We start from the raw sequence: 5,753 nt of genomic DNA, 5'->3' as shown, positions 1-5,753 counted from the left end.
GTATTTAAAAAAAAAAAAAAAGCAAAAGGACAGGAAGCTTTCACAACCTGTCTTGTCGAAAGCAGCAGGGGCAGCCCGCGCCTCTGCCGTCTGAGCCCGTTTACGTACTGAAATGCTCACATCGCGGGGGTCTCACCGCGAGCAGCACGGGCGCGTGGGGTGGGCACCCGGGCAGCCCCCGGGGAGCCCCATCAGCGCCCCCAGGGATGACGCTGGGCAGCTCGGGGAGGTTCGGGAGGAATTCCATCCCGGGGGAGGAATTGCTGCTTCTGCGCCTCGCTTCACCGGCCCGCAGCGCGCCTGGATACGCGCGCTCCAGTACTGCAGAGCAGCTAACAACTTGCTTACTTGGAAGCAAATAGCAGTATCCCTGACGCCAGGCAGGCGCTTTCCCGAGCAAAGGGGACGGTCAGAGCTCTCACACGTGCAGAGGGGCCGGCCCCTCGTCCGGAGGAACAGAGGGGTTGAGGTGGGAAGGGACCTCTCCAGATCATCCAGGCTGGAGGCAGCTGGCACCTCATCTGACTTGTGTTTCTCATCCTGCTGCATTGAAATTTTACCGGCATTTCGGATACTGCACGCTGTATTGGTGCATTGGCCAACAGGATTTAATGCTGTTTTTATACGTACCACGTTTCATTCCTCCAAAAATTGCAGCTTATAACCTGTTCGCCTTAATCTTTTACCACTTACAGCTCAAAGAAGGAAAATAAGTCGGCAACACTCGCTATTCTTCGTCAAAGACGTAGTTAGGAAGGAATTCATTTACACTCTGTGTATTTGCTAAAGGAGCAATGCTGGCCACGCTCTTATCTTACAATCCTTTTCTTAGTGTAGGACACCTGCACGTTAGGTCCCACTCACTTGAAACAAGAGGAGACATCATTTCCAGGCAGATTCCTGACATGCACTTTTTTTTTCCCCCTTCGAAGGATATTCGAAGGATACACAGGAGTTTGATCATCATGCTTTTTGTATCAATGAAGCCTTATTTAACCAACATGAAATTCTTCTCATATCTCTTCCCCTAATTAATGCACACTCCATGGATGATATATTTCTTTTCCTTCTGCCTAAAGTAGCAAATAGGGCATTATTAGCAAAGGCGTACCTGAAAACTGAGTGCAGATTGCAGAAGAATATGTCCTGGGAATATACCCTCAGAATGTGTAAGAATGTGCAGCTGGGGAAGAAAAACTGATTTAAAAAAACAAAGAAACAAACAAAACAAAAMCCCAACTTTGGCTGTGCCTATGTTAGGTGGCAGTTAGGTGCACTGGGCCCAGATCCATAGAGGAGAGCGGCAGTTTTTGGGTCTCCTGCACCCAAACGGTGGGGTTGCTTTGGACTATGTTGTGTCCGGCCCCCAGGGGCTGAGCATCCTCACTGTGCCTGTGTCTCAAAGCTGTCTGGAGGGTCGGGCCACACAGGTCCTCAAATGCTCCACAGGTCCTCCGTGATTCAGACAGAGGTGTTAGCAGCTATTTTTGTTAAACAAAATCATATCGGTGCTGCCGTCATCACTAGATAGTAAAAGCAGCAGACTGGAGTGGATTGGCAGAAGCAAAAAAAGTTCTAGGAAATATCGGAAAACTATATTGAGAAGCACAATAATTCCTGAAAAGTTCTAGTAATATCCTTCCTCCTCTTATGCATTTCTTTTGAATCCTTTATTCATAGGGGCTATTCACGATGGAGAGAGAAATGACAGGTAAAGCCACGATGTTTTTTCTTAATGAAAACAACTCTCTGGGGGACATTAAAAATTAAAATGGATGTCCAATAATGTTAAAAAAAATTAAAAAAGAGCTATAGGCTGTAGCAAAATGAGCATCAAGACTTCAAGAAGGAGCATTTCTACTAGGCTGGCAATGCAGTGCAGATGGACAGCATGGCCTGAGGAGCCGCAGGCCCCTTGGTGGGGAGCTCCGGTCACTCCGCAGTCCTATACAAAACAGTCTTGTACTTTTGCACATTTTTTTGCACTTTTTTAATTATCATTTTCTGCTTGGTAAACATGGAAAGACAAAGCTAGGCCCCCATCATCTATAACCTTCATAATATTTTTCACTGCACCACTAAAAAAAGTTTGTGCTGGAAACAGTTGATAAATATGTCTTAATTGTTCTCCASCCCACAGGTTGAGCTTCTCAGCTCATCTGTAGGTGCACATTTTGGGGAAGTTGAGGCTGTTGTGCCGCTTTCCCATCACGTTGCTGTTGTGCTCCTGGAGGCTGCTCAGTGCAACYGTGGGCTCCATCCCTCATCTCCCTTTGCAGCAGAACTAGGTGAAGACCRGTGTGCTGGATTTGTTATGACCCTTTTCTGGGGGGTTATATAGCTCACTAGAGAGCTCCAAGAGCCTGAGGAGATTTTTTTGCATCATCGCTCGAGTCTTATTTCAAAACTCTTTTCAAAGACCTGTCTTTCTCATGCATGCACAAGGAAGTCCTCTGATACCTGCATATCCTGGAGTTAGCACTGGTTCACTTCCAAGACTTGCTTCCTTGTTTGATGCCATTAAAAATTATTACATTTTGCACTTGGATAGACCCTGGCCATTACTGCAGACAAAAGAGACTTCAAAACTAATGTTCTTCAAATAAAATGAAAATCAGTTATTTAGAAAATGATCTTTCAAAGATAAATTGAAGAAATCTTTGTGCTTTCAAAGTACTACAGTTATATTATTTTCCCTCTGCCAGCTTTTACTGGAAAGATGTTTTACTCATCCTGGGAAAAATGTCAATGTTTGGATTAAATCCTGGAGTGTTTTGAAAAGGTACAGTYTAAAGTAGGCCAAATTATCAGAATTTTCTGATGATACTGCCAGTAGCTTTTTGCAATTCTGCTGAGAAAGTGTGTGCTAGACGAAACAGTAGCGTCCAACATGTGCACTGCTGCAACAACTATGGGCCAAACCAGAGCTCAGGGCACCAAGCAGTGTGCACGAATCTATCAAAAGACAGATTCCTGCCTAATCTAGAGCATTTAAAACCAAAATGCAACAGTAAATAGCAAAAGTAGCATTTGCTGCCAGTGGGAGAGGTGGTAGGATTGCCCTTTCAACAAGATCCTTCAGGTACAGGAGGCAGCGGAGGTCTCAGCAGCTCAAGACCAGGCAGGGGCTGCAGCCCTTCCTGAGCATCACCTGAGCATCCCCAGAGAGCTGGGAGGAATCCTGCTCTCCTGCAAGCCCAGCACAGCCATCCCACCCTGAAAAGGAAGGCAAGGTGMAGTCCTGGCATCCTCCTCCGTTTCAATTCACCTGCAAAAAGTAGTTGTGCTCTATGACTGAAGGCAGCCCTGCTCTTCTTGTTCAGCCCATTATTTAGCAACACTGGTCCCTTTTATTCAAATGCAATTAAAATGAACTTTGCTAAGTATCTCTGATCATCTGGGAGAGGAGGAGAAGGCTTTTCTTTTTTTTTTTTTTTTTAAGCAACTACATTTTCCATCTGTATTTGAGAGCTGAAACTCTCAGCTCTCCTACCCACATAGGAAAGACAAAGCCCCAGTGTTTCATGACTCATGCGTTCACGCAATCCCAGTTGTACATGACTGATAGGGTTTTATTGCCGATTTTACTTTTCCATGTTTTGTTTATTCTACAATGCATTAAGCTCATGTGGGAATACTCCAGTGGATTTCAGCATTTTAATCGGGAGAGCTAGAGAAATACATCATTTCAGATTTAAACAAGCTGTCCTGCATTTGGAACAGTAAACTGTAGTATGAAAATGCACAATGTGAGCTAACAGAGAAACTAGGTTACTGTTCATTCAATCAGAATTGGATTTATAGAGTCAAAGACAGAATTTAGATTCACCCACTACATAAGAAAAGCCATGGCATTTTGCCAAGTACTGTCTGTTGGTGATGTCAGAACATGACTCCTGATAGAGTCAGAGCACATTTCCTTTTTGATTTAAAGTCGGTAAGTGGTGAGAAATTAAATATATTCTTAGAGAGAATCGCTCTAGTACCTGATTATCCTCACAGTTGAAAAAGATGCACAATATTCCTAGTYAGAGGGCATGTTTACACAGAGCAGATTTGTTTGTACTAAATTCAGTTGCTGTACATTGACATGATATATACCCACAGGATACAATTCTCAGCAGCTCTCAGAAGGTGAGATATACATATTCTGTGCTCCTGTTTGAGATTGCCCATGAAAGTAATGCTTAGAAATGTCTGGGCAGAGGCACAACATAARTAGTTCAGACGACATCCCTCGCTGCTATACACCTCACCCAAGCWGAGCTCTTCAGGTCCCCTGCCGATAGCTGTGATGGGAGGTCACTTTTGTTCTGGCCGCTCCTGGGGAGCTCAGATTGTCTGGATTGTCACATTGTCCCCAAACCGTTTGCAGTTGCACACATGTCAACAGCCAACACAGGAACACAACCCAACACTGGAGGGCAAATTTACAGTGGACCATGCAAGTGGGCCCACAACCCAACCACACTGGAGCAGAGGGATGAGCGAGCTGTCTTCCAAGCAAGCAAAAAACAGGAAGGTCCCACAGTCCGTTTGTGCTCATTAGGAGAGAGAAGCAATCTCTCTGGTGGCCCCAGTGTGCCACCATCTGAAAATCATTTTTTATGACCTAAGCCAACAATAATTTTTCTGGTACCCAACAGGCACTGCCACACTGGGCCAGTGTTCACTGCTCTCCCGTCTGGCTTCTGGCCCTGCCTTGGCATTCGCGAAATGGCAAACAGTCAGGAAGGATCTGTTCTGGTTTYTGTATTTCTCATTCTCCAGCCAAGCTCTCACCCAATAAATAATGTGTCAGCCCTTTCTTCTTCTGTTTCCTTAATCCTTTCTTTTTGATTGCAGGTCATTTTCAGGCATCTGCATGTTAATGCTGGAAGTTGCAGCAAGGATCTGGTTGGGAACCACACTGCTGTGATAAATAAGGATGTACTCATGTACTTTACCAAAGCACCCCACCCAAACCACACCTGTGGTCTGTGTCTTCTCCTGTCAGAGAACAGTATTTAGCCAGTGAGTATGGAGAATAAAGAAAACAGTCAATTTTTGAAGTGTATACCAAAGCAAAAATAAGATATCCTGCATAAACTTTTTTTTCCAGGTAGGAAGGGGAGYGCATCATGAGTACAAAAAGGCATTATTTTCCCATGCAAAATTTATCTTCCAGACGTGAAAATGCTATGGCTAYCTGCCTGCCCTTTGCTCAGATGGGTGGAGAGCTATTTCTGAAAAGACTCGAGTCTTTGCTGCCACTGCTTTCACTGGGATGCCATAGGATCCCAAATGGAGCGGACTGCATCGATGGCCATTGCCTCTCGCACCTGCTGTTACCACTCACATCCAAGACAAGGCAGGGGCTGCGGGACTCCAGCCATTCCTCAGCACCACCAGCAGCAGCAGCATTGACTACTGGGAGACACRGGCCACTGCCACAGCTGTGATCCAGTTTTAGGATCTATTGCTACTTAAGTACTGCTACTCAGGGTGGAAATTTGCTGCTTTCCTGTATTGCTGGAGCTCTCTGTGTTGCTGGACCGTAGTGCTCCTCACTGAACTTTGTCACAGAGTCTCGCAGCTCCTGGAGACCTCAGAAATCAGCAAGACCTATGAGGCAGGAGCCTTTTCCCGACTGGGAAAGTGCTRCTTCCAGCTCCTAGTGACAGCCCCTACCCCGTCTGGAGCTCAGCTTCGTCAGCGCAGAAGCAGCCGGCCTCTTTGCCTCTTCTTCGGAGCAGCCCTTCCTGGCTCCTGCG

Source organism: Nothoprocta perdicaria, unplaced genomic scaffold, assembly GCF_003342845.1.
Source record: "Nothoprocta perdicaria isolate Ctin4 unplaced genomic scaffold, notPer1 scaffold_21, whole genome shotgun sequence".
In the NCBI taxonomy this organism is placed as follows: domain Eukaryota; kingdom Metazoa; phylum Chordata; class Aves; order Tinamiformes; family Tinamidae; genus Nothoprocta; species Nothoprocta perdicaria.
Note: the sequence above shows the minus strand (reverse complement) of the source record.